At 30.4% G+C, this 15,810-nt stretch overlaps 1 protein-coding gene across 9 annotated transcripts in view; it reads right to left on the reverse strand.

Annotated features, from left to right (window-relative positions):
* LOC103569158 (uncharacterized) overlaps window positions 1-15,810 on the reverse strand; it is a 137,977-nt gene that overhangs the window by 64,704 nt on the left and 57,463 nt on the right. For 2 of the 9 annotated variants that reach the window (XR_008404438.1, XR_008404436.1), the window contains one exon: window positions 4,507-4,819. The exons of the other annotated variants lie outside the window; for them this stretch is intronic. The gene's annotated coding sequence lies outside the window, so the exon portion shown is untranslated. Of the gene's footprint in view, window positions 1-4,506; window positions 4,820-15,810 lie in introns of those variants that run through there. 9 annotated transcript variants of the gene reach the window in all.

Genomic DNA, 15,810 nt, shown 5'->3' on the forward strand with positions numbered 1-15,810 from the left:
TCCAACATCAGTTATCACACTTCGTATAACAGTTAATACAAACACGCTCGGATCGCGGATATTTCCTTATATTTCACGAATTTCAATGGACGAAATCTGTCTCTAATATCTAATGTGATTGATAGATTAATTTGTAGTTTGAAAATCAATTGCTATGAAGGCATATGTTAAATTTTGCTGCAATTGGTTAATACGTCAAGATTTCTCATTTGTTGATGTGAATATGCCTGTTTTGCGTTAGTGTGTGCATATGTACGACTCAGCATATGGACTATTGGGTAGGAGGGGAGGGAGAGAGGGTTAGGTGAAACATGGGAAGGTAGGGTAAATGCTGTAGAAAATCAGTGGCAGACAATACGACAGACACTAAATGTGTAGAGAGTTAGAGATCTTACCGCAATGACGTGCGGTCGAATACGGTATTCCGACGAAATGACGGATCCTGCGAGTGACATTCGATATCACCGTTGGTGGCCGATGAAATGCGGGATCCATACGTTATCCATGTATGCATGTCTAGTCTTCATATATATCTAGTTTAGCTTATGTGTCTAAGTATGTATCAATGTGCATATGTAAAGTGGTAGATTTAATGTTGGGTATTCCGACTACTATTCATCGAACTTGCTGACTGAGAAATTGCTATTAATCGTCAGATTTAACGTCCAGATATCGCGTCAATCATATTTTATGTAATTGCAATATACATATGTACAAATTAATTAATTATTCCTAGTGTCTAAGGCAGCACAACAATGTACTATATCTCGATACTGTTCATATTCTATACAGATCACCGTCAGAATTTCAATAAAAATCGACAGTTCTATGATGTTGTGAGTGATATAAAATTAACATTCCATTATAAACAAATTGTAACTACTTAACGTACAATTAATTAAATTCTTAACACATTGATAATTTCGTATTTATAAAGTTTTCACAATTTAGTAAGAAAAAGTTTTTCAAACCTAAGGAAAACTAAGATGAAAGTTTCGACTAAAAAAAAAAATAATTAATACTTTTGAAAAATAATTAATTATCAAATAGAATAATCAATTTTAATGTTGAATTTATTCTATTTTATGATTTTAGGTTCGAACATTTTTTCAAGTTAACAACTGGTTTTTTTCCAAAATTAATTTTTTCACAGTGAGACAAGTTCTCAAAGATAATTTTTTAAGTAAATATACGATGAAATTCTAAGACATTGTGACAAATATTTTGTTATTTTGCATGCACGTACTTTCTTTCAACAAAAAGTATTGAAACAAATATAAGAACCTCAATTATCGTGAAATTAACAACAATCATATAATTTTTTAGATTAGTCACACAAAATAATTATTTGAGAGATAAATATTAATTGAAATAAATTTATTTTGAGAGATGATTAAAAAACATATGAAAAAATGTCGAAACAACATACCCCGAAGTCAACGGAACTACTCACCCCGATCAAGGGATACAGATGTTTGAGCAAGTAGTTAATTTGTGTAGTAAAACAAAGTAATAAATGGTTTTGTATCTTTTGTATGAATGACATACAATATATTAAAACCGAATCGTTCGTGATTATCACTTCAGATAACAGACGGACTAAAAAATATCAACGACGAAATATTTATTTGGATGATATAAAATTATGCCTTTGATTATGATAGCACAATCCGTTATCGTAAACTTGACATGTAGGACTGACAAAGTTATGTGATTGACTTACGTATTAATAGACCCTTAAATTAAATTTTTTTTTTTTCGTTTAGGAAATAACGTGAACGGACCAACTTAACCCCGGAACTTCTAGCCCCGGTCGCCCTTAACAGCTGATTTCAGCTTCTTTACTCGTCGTAACGTTGTACAAAAAGGGTGACGTTGGATAAAACGATTACTTCTTCATACTAATCTGTATCGATGAGGAAGCGAAAAATTCCAGTAGTACTGCGACAAAGTTTTATCATTTATCCAATCACACTCAAACTAAAAAGCCGTAAAAAAATCGTGGAATCCAACATTACTCGAAATTTTTGTTTCAATTAAGTAAAATTTAATTAATTAGTTCGTCTTCTTATCAGTTCATTCAATGTCAATTTTTTGAAGATTTAAACTCTATTATTCATTGCCATTCTAATTTATAACAAGTTTATCCTTACATTGAATTATTGATCAAATCAATCAAACGACGCTCATGAATACCTAACTTGCAGCTTAAAAATAAATTTCCTTCGAATTAGATTTTATTTTCCATAGCCTTACTTATTAATATAAGAATACAAAATCGTAAATAAAATTATAAATTCAGATTATCAATAATTGTTTCGAAATTCCTTTATTTAATCCTTTACGCTTACGGTATTCCGACGTTCCACAACTTAGGGGGCTTGGTAACATCATGTATACATTCATATATATATATATATATATATATATATATATATATATATATATATATATATATATATATATATATATATATATATATATATATATATATATATATATATATATATATATATATATATATATATAATAGGCATATATATATATGTTCGAGAGTGGAGAAACACAGAGAGGAGACAGTAGCCGTAGATAATGACGCGATATTATGCATAGGATATTCGGCTCACATCCGCGGGCGTATTCTCCAAGTTGATTTATCGCTGTCTTCATTATTAGGAATGCATATACTCACGTCGGTTGGCCATTATGCCTCACAATCAGTTGTACTTGGTCGCATATATATACATATACATGTGTGTATATTTGTATTGTCTATAAGTGTATACCTTTGTACAACACCTCAGACTTTAGTAACATATATTGAGATATTGTTTGCATAATTTTTGACCTCATATCTAATTTGAGATGTAAAAAATTTATTTTCAATTACTACTCTAGTTGAAATTTAACGTTGCTTTGAGTACTCAACATACTTGAATAGATATATTTTAGTACTTGACATTCTTGAGTCGAACTAAATAAGTATTTTTCATTCTTAAAATACAAGATCATTAGTTTTTCATTAATGTTTTTCGGTGTTGTTCATTAATATTATTCCGTGCAATAAATGGGCTGAATTTGACCAAAATCTTGTTAAAGTGGTAGAGTTTTATTGGAAGAGGCTGAAAGTCGGTGGAAACACGTCGAAATTTTATTGTTCTTAATAAACAGGTCGAAATCAGCCGATATATTGAGTCAGCCTATTTTTGGTTTCTTTTAAAGCCTAATAATTGGCCATGTTTTGGCTTAGAAAGTTTTCAGCCTTGTACTCACTATCTAAGTCTTTTGTCAGCCACTTTTCGGTCAAGAAAAAATTATATTATTATTTTGGCTTAAAAATTTTTTACCCAGATTAATGGCTAAATAGAAAATCTCTCTCTTGCTATTCAAGATCTGGATGAGTACTTTTAAAATCTACAGTACCTAAGTCTTAGAAGTACCTCACAAGGGCCTAAATTTCAACTCGGGTATTATAAAAATATCGTACATAGTTTTGTTCGTTATGTGTCATAATGCAAGATCGATAGGAACGTATTAAAAAGTGAACATAAGTTGATTGTTTAGATTGACGAATCCGATGAATCTCAATAGCTTAAAGGTGTGTGTGGTGCTTTTGTTGGAAATCTGGTGGTTGTTTTGGTGGTTATCTAGTAGATACGTATATATAGATGTAGAAGAATGGATAGAGATAGAGGAGGTGATGAGGTGAAGCTTGAGATTCCTGTGAGTATCGTTATCATCGATGCAATCAATCACGCTCAATGAGGTTGATCATTGATTATTACCACGTGTTCTTGAGTGTGTATTTGTATTTGTAGGTGGGCTAAGGGATGTTTATATGTGTGAATATGGTATTTAGGGGTAGCATGTGATTAATTGATGCGGAGTGCAAGCTGAACTGAATGGGGTAATAAATATAATACAGATGCTATTTATTTGCATCAAAAAATTTAGGTAGGAGATTTTTTTTTTTCTATGAAATCATGAATAAAAATTAAAAAATAATTTTTAAGCGTCAAAAAAATCCGCATTTTTAGGTATAAGTCTGTTAGAAATATGAGAGTTCCATTTCACAATTTTAAAAAAATTTTGTTATAATGTGTTTTATTTTGTCGAATGCAGAAAAATATCATTGGTTTGAAAATTCATAAAAGTAAATATATACACGAAAAAAAAAGGTTTTATCGGTGCAAGAAACTTTTCTCGCCCTATAGAATTTTTTTTACCTCAACAACATTTTTGTCTTCAATTCATACTGCAAAAAATTTTTTTGGGGGGCAAGTAAAAATTTTCTTAAGGCGAAATGTATATAATAATAATATATTTAGAGTATCAGATATATGGGCAAATATATGTTAATATATATGAATATTAAATATAAAATTATACATGTTGAAATATATATGATACTGATATAGTGTTTCATATATTTTTCTTGTATAAGAAATATATCAATTAACTAATTTCTAAATGATATTGTTCGATCAATTTCAAATTTAATTTCTGTAATAGAAGAGGAAATACAGTATGTAGATTTCTTTATGAAATATACCTAAAAATTACAGTTTTTAAGGGAGATTGCCCGTGTGATGAGTTAAAAAAATCAAATTTTTTTTGCATAAATTGATTCTTTAACATATGTAGAATATACTCGTAAAGTAATTTTATGAAATTCGAAGTTGTTATGAAGAAACAGCAGTTAGAAGGAGCAAACGTTCAGAGCGCTGATGAGTTGATTGGTAGAAGGCAAGGCCTATTGTGACAAGTAGAAAAAGCCAGAATTGAAGCAAGAGTAGAGCAATTCATTTTGGAAGACTTCCTGAAAGAAAAAGAAGAAATTATCTATGAACCAGACATCGCAGATTGATGGTAAATTAAGAGTTTTATAGATTCAACCAAACCTGAAACTTTAAACGCATTTTTCTAAAAACTGTGTTTTTCAACCTTAAATCTATCATATCTTGAGAACGCTTTCACCGATTTATTTAAAATTTATAGGGTAGACGCAGTACAAATAGACGCATAAAGTGAACTAGAATCATCTGGAAATTTCAAGTATTTATATTTTTCTCGTATTAGAGAAACATATATTAAAAATTTACCATGAAATTTGCAACTTTTTTTTATGCAACACTAAGTTTTATCTTTTCATTGGTCGTCAAAAAGAAAAAATTCAAATAAACGCTTAAAAAACAGACCATCACTCGGGGAAACCTCCTTAATGGATTGAAACTCAAAATGCACTTTTCTATTCCAGTTTTTGTCAGATTGCGATTTTTTAATTCAAAAAATCTGTTACAAAAATTGCAAATATTCACAAGGTGTTAACAAATTTTTTTCACCTAGTGTAAATGGGCCCTTAAAAAATAAATTTTTCTCAAGTGGGAAACTTGATATGATTTTAAATATTAAAATTTTTGTTACATAATGACTAAATTTTATTTTTTATTTGTTTTATCGTGATATTCAAAATTCTTGTAACAATCATTAAAAAATAATAACTGACATCATTAGTTTTATCTGAAAACACTCGAAACGTCTGCAAAATCACAAATAAAAAGCAAACAATAAAACAGTGCAATAAAAAGTCGTACAATGTAATAATAAAAAATTGTACGCTCTAAAAATTAAAAGACTCGTGACTCGTGGATGAGAAAAGAAGTATAAAATACAGAAAAAAACACATATATATATATATATTTATATATATATATATATATATATATATATATATATATATATATATATATATATATATATATATAGTGAGCGAGAGGTAAGTGGTAGGATGAGTGGAAAAGTAGATGGAGAGCCTATAGAGGGGTTAAAGTACAGAAGGTTTTGTTGCGACGGGTGGACAGTGATAAAATATTCAAGGGGGCGCTCGGGGGTAATATTTCACGTAGGAAATCGGTCGGTTGATTTTTATAATACTGGTCAAATATAGCCTGGGGAGAGAAAACGATGGCAAGTAGTACGGGGGCAGCTCCATACTATGTTACTATAGAGAATGTATGTAGAATGTCTGGCGTCACACAAAGGGCCGTGGCATAACAAATAGATGTATAAAGGGTCAATAAAGCCAGAGAAGAAGAGACTCAGTCCAAGTGGTGTGAGTTGAAAATGAAAAGAGATGAAATATATATGGCATTAAAGAGCAAGTAAAATGATAGAAAAGAAAAAAAAATTTAGGGTCTCGAGAGGCATCAGCTAAAGGGAGTATAAATCTGAATTCCCGAACGCAAACCACTACCAAGCAGCTTCTCTCTCTTTTTTACCAGTGTGTCTTTCTATACACTAGACATAACCAAGGAACATGAAGATGGAAGATGAGGACGTTAAATTGTACGGCATATTGATATAATAAAAATTTTGTCCTATTTTTTAAACTGTCCGAGAATGTGGAGAACCTAAAGCTTTGTTACATGATTTTTTACTTTGTTCATCGTTTGTATTTATGGAGAGGATTATTGTGATTTATTAAGCTAAGAGGAAATAAAATGTCATATTTGTTTTTCAAGGTCATTTATTGATGTTACTCATGGTCATGACACAGTTCTTTTTTGGTGTCTGTCATAGGACACTTGTGAATTTTCAATTAATTCTTGAAAAATTCGATTTAATGATTATATTAATTACTCCTCTCTAAAAATAAATTAGTGAAATTCAGTGCGAATTAGAGAATATGCACTGGGAACCAGCTATAAATATACCATTGGTCAAATTAGTGGTATACTTATAGCTGTAGGAATAGTGAATATCTACTGATAGATAGTCACCATTGAAAGTTTTTCAATCGAATTAAAAAATTGATGTTCACTACTTGTCAACATGCAAAAATTCAAATAGAACTACATTGATATTATTGTGAAACCTTCTAAGATCCGCTGAGATCAATAGTGATATTTTGAAATCGCCATAGATCTGAGACCATTGAAATTTAAGATCATTGAAAATCTTTGAAGATCACCATAGGTCTTAATTCATTGATGATCTGCTGGAAGCATTAGAGATCTTCTACGATCGATTCAAAATTTCAGATCTTCTTAAACGTAAATCTTCCGTTCTCGGTTAATGATTTACTCTAGCAAATAATGGATCATTTTTTTTTTTCATCTACAGCTTTAAGATTCGCATCAACGTTGAAGTAAAATTTATTTCGACAAAGCTTTTACTGTTCAATGGTAAATTTATCATATGCGAAGTCATTGCTGTCTTTAGTTGACATCATCTATTAATACTCATCAATAATAACTTAAGCGAAAGAAAAAATCGTAAAATTGATTTGGAGAAAATTCATTTGTATCTCATGTATAATTACACTACTGGGAAAAATTAAAGGATCAAAAAAAAATTCCAAATTTTTGGGTGATTTTCAACAGGCCGTAACTTCGAGAGAAATGGTCATACAAGGAAGAAAAACTTTTTGGAATAAAAAAACGTGATCCGTTAATTTTTTCAAAAATTCGATCGAGTGAAACGAAAAAACGGCGGATTGGATTAATCTGGCTCTTTGTAGGGTTTTTGTGAGCATATTGAACTGTAAAATGCACACCCAACAATATTGATATCCACAATATTTTCGATCCAGCCCATAATTTTCCAAAAAACCACCAAAAGCCCTATTTTTGTTGCATTTTCAAATTTATGTGACGAAAGGAAAAATTTTTTTTTTCGAAAAAACAATGGCTAATCATTCAAGGGTATTAATTTAAGTTTTTGAAACCCGCCATTAACTTTCTGTGCGGTCATTGGTTGCAGAGATATCGATAATCAAAGACAAAAGGATCTTTTTCCATTTGAAGACCGATATCTCGGCGACAAGTGGACGTATCAAGGTCTATAAAAAATGAAATTAAAGCTGAATAATGAAGGTATCCGATCCTTATAGTGGTTAAGCAAAAAAAAATTTTCCCACACCCGTCGACCAAAAAAAAAAAAGTAAAAAAAATTTGAAAATTTTTCTGTCGCTGGTTTTTCTAAGATTACTTAAAAACCGCTGACGCTAAAAATTTTTGAAGTTCTAATCCAAAAAAAAATATACTCGGAGCTACAATTTTCTTTTTTTTTCTTCCTTGTACGGCCTGTTGAAAATCACCCAAAAATTCGGAATTTTCTTTTGATCCTTTAATTTTTTTCAGTAGTGTATATAAGTATATAAATTTTCGTAGCCTCACCCGTCAAAAGTCAAATGTGAGTGCAGACGAAAAGCAAATGAACAAATGTACGAATGAATCACAGGAGTACTCACGCAGAGTTACCCCGAGTAACCACCCCATGACATGGGCCCGGGTTACAGACTAATTGAAATTCGTCCATGGCAGTCGAACCAAGGCTTTCTATAATTAAGATGCAGCCAGTTAGAGGCATGTACATATACACTAACGCAAAAAATAAAAGGAACTGAAAAATTTTAGAAACTTTTTAGAGATTTTTGCAAGGCTGTAATTTAATGAAAAATAATCGTATCGAAATTTTAACAAAAGCATTTTATAACGTGCAATCTCTAGTTTCGGTGCATTTTTATTGACAATTTTTTAGCGCAAACATGAGAAATACCACAAGACAGAAAATTTCTTTTTTTTTTCTTTTTTTTTTTTCCAAAGAGCTTAAGGGCCGCGAAAAATTTTTTCAGCTGAACCAATGCGTAGGTCGTTCAGCAAATTTATTCAGCTTTAATGAAGTTTTTTTTTCACTTGTAGGACAATTTGACGCAGAGATATCAGCCTACAACCAAAAATAATACTTTTTGCTTTGATCATCGATATCTCAGCTACCAATAGTCACAAGGTAAACTGGCGGGTGGCGTCAAAAACTTGAATAAGCCCCCTACAAAACTTTTTTATCACTTTTTGGAGAAAAAAAAAATTTATTTTAAACATCCATTAGAAGTTAGTACAAAAAAATGACATTTTTTATTTTTTAGTAAAACAACCGCTACTCTATAAATATCGATGAAAAGACTAATGCTGCTAGATACTTTTTTAGCTTAATGGACCCCCAATGACCCTGTAAATTTTTTAATTAATCTATCGAACCGCTTCTCGAGGGTAATTGATCAAAGTTTTGCTAAATAATTACAGGAACAAGTTTTGTTTCTTTAATTGTATCATTAAAATGAAAAATTTTGTTTTTCTCCATTCTTCGTCCACTTATACTTTGGTTACTCGGTAAATGTGAGATAAAGCGAAAAAAATATCCAAAAGATGTAAAAAAAAAAAAAATGAATTTTTTTATTGTTTGAAATTTTCTTTTTTACATTTTTTTCGGTATTTAATTTTTTTGTCTCTTTTCCTCATGAACTATGAATTGGTTTAGCTGAACCCATAGCTGAATTTTCTGCGGTCCGTGGGCTATTCGAAAAAAAAAAAAAAAATTGATAATTTTTTGTCTCACGGTATTTCTTATGTTAGCGCAATAGCAGCCGCTCGAAAAAAATTTTGATGAAAATGCACCGAAAGTAGAAATTGCAAGCTATAAAATGCTTTTGTTAAAATCTCGATACGACTATTTTCCACGATGTTACAGCCCTGCAAAAATCACTAACTAAAACGAAAAAAATTGTTAGTTTTTTTGCGCCACCCTAATATATTTGGGGCATTTCACGCCAAATCGGACGGTTTGAAAAATTTTAATTTTAGATTTACTCAATTTTTTTTTTATTTTTTTATACTTATCAAAAAACTTTTTTTGCGAAATGTTGAAATTTTTTTGATCACCTGTTCAAAAGATCGAATTTTAAAGAAAACCACTTTTTTTATGATTTTTTACTGATAACTTTTTAGGGAATGGTTTAAATTAAAATACTCATTGAATAAAAAAACTATCATTTTTCCATGGCCTTTTGGAAAAAAAATACAAAAAAATTATTTCAAGTGTTTTAATACGTGTTTTTTTATTTTTAAAATTTAAATTGCATTTTTTAAATTGAGTGCATATTTTGATTTTTTTCAAAATTTTGTACAGTAAACTACTACTCAAACCACAACTTTTTAGGTCTGTCTGGTCGTGGGTTCCCAATGGCTACTATTTTTTTTTCGATTTTCGAAAATTGAAAAAATTTTTTTCTCTATTTTATCGAATTTTATCACTGGTTTCTCGCTTTCAACGTATTTTGAAAAACTTCGTGTATTTTTTTTTTTATAGAAGAGAAATTTATCAAAATGTTGAATTTGTTTCTCACGTTGGATCATTTCTTTATTCACCAGCATTAATTCGATAGTTTCTGCTCATAATTGTTTTTTTTTTATTTAACGAAAAAATTTTCGATGACCGCCTTACCTCGAGATTTTGAGTAGACAAATCCTTCTCATGGGACTTGATATACACTATAGTCAACTATCCAATCTCAACGTCCAAATCTACTGACGTCTATCACATTTATGGACACATCCAAGTGTATCGTATCTTTTTACCACTCGTATCTCTTCGAAACCCCCTCGGTGTTTCCACAGTCGTAAAACTCACACCTTCAGGTCATTTCACGTCTTTTAGAAACGACTTTACATATTTTTCCGTGAGTTCCTATTGTCAAACTGGTCTCTTGAGATATCAAACCAACCAACCAACTCAAATAAAATAAAAATAAAAAAATGTATCTTTATATACTCAAAAATATGTAGAATATATAAATATAGGTATATTATTTGAGTTAGTGGAATGGAATAACGTAAACGATGAAATTTAGTATAGAATTATTTTGTCATATTTAAACCATTTTTAACATCCCGCTAAGAAAATCGACGATTTTCAAAAATTTCGGGAAGTTATTGTTTTCACCCCGATTTTCGAAAATCGAGTTTTCATCAGATGTCGACGTTTTGAGGTCCTAGGAAGCTATTCTGACTATTTTCAGAATGACGTCCGAGTGTGTGTGTGTGTGTGTGTGTGTGTGTGTGTGTGTGTATGTAAACTCTTTGTAACTTTTGAACTAATGAATCGATTTGGATGGTTGAGGTGGCAATCGAAAGAGCTTGTTGGCCTTCAACTTTCCTGAAAATTTCAGATTATTTGATGGAATAGACTCGAAAATATTTGCGAATTACGAAAAAAAATTTTTTTTTTTTAGTTTTTTATTGATTTCTCAAAAATGGCTTATACGATCGACTTCAAAATCTAATCAGCTCTAGTACTCAATAAAACGCGTCGATTGCTACCTCAAACATCAAAATCGTATGATTCGTTCGAGAGTTATCGCGGGAGAAAGAAATGGTGAAAAACGGTTTTTTCTAAATATTTTCGAAACGACTGACGCGATCGATTTCAAATTTTAATCAGCTCTAGAACTCAATAAAACGCGCCGATTGCCACGTCAACTATCAATATCAATTGATTAGTTCAAAAGATATCGGCGTTGAAAAGTTAAAAAAATAACATTTTATGTTATTTTTTCCGGATAAATCAGAATATAACGTACTAAAATGTGCCTGATATCATACCAACTCATCTTTTTTATGGTTTCTTTCGATCATATAATGTCATCGAACTTGGTTTTTAGTTTAAATCATATTATCAACAAAAAAATCGATAAAACGTACTTTTTAATATTTTTATCGGATATTTCATATTTTATTGTTTCTTACATGAGTCAAAATTTATTTAAATCTTGATTTTGATCATTGATTTCTGCCTCAATACACTTATTTTACTGAACACAATCAGGAACTAAATTTTAAAATCCGCTTCATTGATGATTTTCGATTCTTAAATTTTCAAACTTCAGCATAACAGGTAACTTGTTAGAGCTTGAAAAGATCGTAAAAAAACAATTGCATGCGATAGCATTTTTGAGCTCGAAAATATATCTACACTAATGTTTTCGAGCTCTTTGAGGTCGAAAACAGCGGGAAGTTTTGGGGCTGGCCCGCAGGGTCAACCGACGCCCAGAGTTTTTTCCTAGTTATTTTTAAGAAAAAAAACTAACGAATAGTATATCAAGATAACAGTGAATTAAATTTAAAGAATCACGGTTTTATTGGATAAAAATTTTTCTTATTATTTAATGTTTGTTGTTAATGTTCGTACATTCCCGGAAAAAACGAATCATTTATGACTATACATGGTCATATATGTGAATTTTCAATATATGACCAGATATTGTCAATTTATATATATATGGCTATGTAAGCATGCAAGCTTATCAATAAAGTCATAGGCGGACCATAAGTGACTATGAGGGTGGGCCAAAAAACGTGACTATTTTTTTTTCTTTAGCTGCAGTGATAATATTATTTAAAATGATGAAAAAAAAAAATCCTGTTAAACTTTGAGCTCTTAATATCAATATTAAGAGGTGCCTATTTGCAATTTTTTATTTCCTATTTAAATAATATGGAAAAAAAATTATTTTGCATCTTCTGATTCTTATATGTAGCCAATAATACGTCGTAGGAATAATTGGCCGGCATAGTTTTGTAGGTAATTGAATGCTCCACCAAACAAGTGTCATACCATTTTTCGATAAATCTATTTGTTCAAAAGTTATCTAAGGTTGAAGTCGAATTCATATTAAATTTTGAGATTTTTTTACTTTTCCGGCGAAACTATCAGACTTATTACAAAATATCATGGGACTTTTCTTGTAGACAATTTTATTCCCTAGAAGTTATTTTCAATAAAAGTTTTTTGCGAATTACGAAAAAAAATTTTTTTTTTTTAGTTTTTTATTGATTTCTCAAAAATGGCTTATACGATCGACTTCAAAATCTAATCAGCTCTAGTACTCAATAAAACGCGTCGATTGCTACCTCAAACATCAAAATCGTATGATTCGTTCGAGAGTTATCGCGGGAGAAAGAAATGGTGAAAAACGGTTTTTTCTAAATATTTTCGAAACGACTGACGCGATCGATTTCAAATTTTAATGACTTATTACAAAATATCATGGGACTTTTCTTGTAGACAATTTTATTCCCTAGAAGTTATTTTCAATAAAAGTTTTTCGACTTCCACATTTTTTTCTAGTTATTTTCATTTTAATGTCGAGCTCTTAAAATCGATCAGAAGACTTTTATGAGCTATTAATATTTTTTTTATGAGCTTGACATTAAAATCGAAATAACTAGAAAGCAATGCGGAAGTCCAAAAAACTTTATTGAAAATAACTTCAAGTGAATAAAATTGTCTACAAAAAAGGCCTCAAGATATTTTGTAATAAATCTGATAGTTTCGCTGGAAAAGTAAAAAGATCTCAAAGTTTAATATGAATTCGACTTTAACCTCAAATAACTTTTGAACAAATAGATTTATCGAAAAATGATAAGATACTTTTTTTGTAGAGCATTCGATTACCTACAAAAATATGCCTGCCAATAATTACTGTGACGCATCATTGGCTACTTATAAAAATCAGAATACGCAAAAAAATTTTTTTCCATGTTATTTAGATGGGAAATGAAAAATTGCAAATAGGCACCTCTTAATATTAAAATTAAGAGCTCAAAATTTAACAGAATTTTTTGTTTCATCATTTTAAACAATGGTATCACTGTAACTAAAGAAAAAAAAAGTCACTTGTTTTGGCCCACTTTAGTGACTATATATAGTCTATGTTTGGTTCCTATGTAAACCATCGATGGGCATATATGAATCATATATGGGCATTAAGGTGTCCATTATTTTCCATATTAGATGTTTTTATTTAGCCATGATATAAATCGTTTATTAATGATTTAAAAATAATAAAAAATAGTTTATTCCAACACTGTTTAACAATGCCTAAGTACTGATACTTTCTGATTTTTGTACGATGACAAAAATTTTATTTATCACTTTGAAATAATCCCGAGTAGAATCCTGGCTAATGGAGATGAGTTTAGAGACAGTCACTAGCTCAGCGTTACTAGCTAGCAGATATAGCTAATAACGAGCTCACTGTTGATTAATTTTTTTTTTCACGAATATTTTTGCTCGCCGATATTTTGTGAGTGAACAATACTTATTATTTACAGATGGCGCTGTACACGAATAAAATCTTGACTTTTCATTGCCTCACAGCTTGTTCAAAATAGTTGGTTATAGATGACGCTGTTTCCAAATAAACAAATAGCTCACTACAAGCTAATAGCTGGCCATTATCTATTATTTACAGATGATGCTGTACAAGAATGAAATCCTGACTCATTATTACATCATAGTTGACTCGGAATAATAATTTAATAGTAACTCGGATAATTAAATATTATTAATATTAAAATAATAACTCTTTCAATCAGTATTCTTTGGTATTTAATCATAAAGTAATTACTGTATTAATAAAATATATGTATTCGGTCAGATTTTATAATAAATAATTTTGATAAGACTTAATAGTGAATTGGGTTTAAGGTTCATATGAAGAAATGTATGCATATGTAATGTAAAAAGGAACGAAAGCGTGCTTGAGGGACGCGAAAAGTAGAAAAGGATAAATGAGAGAGTTAGGTTGGATAGAGAGATATGGAGAAATTAGTAGGTACGTACAAAGTAAAATTAATTTCTCTTAGTGGGAATTCCGTGCACGGCTGGAGGTATATGCATGTTTTATTATACCGAACGACCTTCTTCCTGCTCTCTTTATATTTATCTAAATTATTTTAATTAATAATTATTATTATTTCATTTTAATTAATCAACTTTCGAAAATATAAAATACGTGGTCATATTGTTCCGGTTCACAGTATTTATTTTTGAAATAAAAAACATTTATTTATTTTGCAAAATAATTAAAAGTATAACGTATAATTTAAAGTACTAATAAAATTATACAGTGGCCATACGTGAGGTTATGACCTCATAGTTATAATTCACTCTCTGGTTTATTCTCCTCAATCCTCATATTGCCGTAGCCCGGCTCCGCGAAACCTCGACGGCCCAAATGGCGCATCAGCATTCATTATTAACGAGATTCAGAATATTAACAACACACTTACGGTATTTCAAAAGCTAAATTAGCTGAGATTATTACAAATGAACTACCACTTTCATTCCAACCCTCAGATAACGCAGAATATGTTTAAATATATAGAGCTAGTTTGATATAACTGCAAGGGGTGTCTTAGAAAATATTCCTCACAGGGATAAAACAAGCTTATTGTCATTTTCATTGAAATCTGTTTTTTTTTTTTTTTTTTTTTTTTTTTTTTTTTTTTTTAATAAAAGAGACGGAGGTCGAAGTTCTATGGATAAGTTTTTTTTTGATCACTTTATTTTTAAATCGAAGGATGACACAAAATCGCGAAGCACTCTAACGTTCTAGTATCAAGAAAAGAGAACAAAGATAGGAGTTCATTTGGATGGGTAAACAAGGAACCTTCTCAATGACAATGAATACCTTGTATTCGTTGCGCCCGTACAAGAAAGATGTATGCACTTATTCCTGTTGAGAATGCGTCGTAACCCAAGACTTGCGTCGACAATACAAGCATACAGCGAACCTTCGATTTAATCCTATGTATTGAAAGTAGCTTTATATTTTTATAATAAATTCAAAAATATATAATTTTACAATACGGCAAAAATTTAAGCATGTTTGAATATAATGTTCATATAACTTGAACGAGCACACTTTCTTATAACTGTTATAACAGTTCACAAGATGCTAAATTGTTATTAAACGCTAGGTTTCTCCTTTGACTTAAATCTCTGGGATTCACACTTAACTATCACCTTAACTTATGGATTTACACTTTGAATTTTGTTTTGTCTTTAGTTCATTTGAGTTCGGCTTGAATCTCCGACTCCAGCAATTCACTCGGGCGTGAATAGCTGTTTATACGCTTAACATTATAAAATCATCCACGCCTCCTCGGGTCTTATGCGATCGGTTCTTCC

Source organism: Microplitis demolitor, chromosome 10 (genome assembly GCF_026212275.2).
Source record: "Microplitis demolitor isolate Queensland-Clemson2020A chromosome 10, iyMicDemo2.1a, whole genome shotgun sequence".
NCBI lineage: Eukaryota > Metazoa > Arthropoda > Insecta > Hymenoptera > Braconidae > Microplitis > Microplitis demolitor.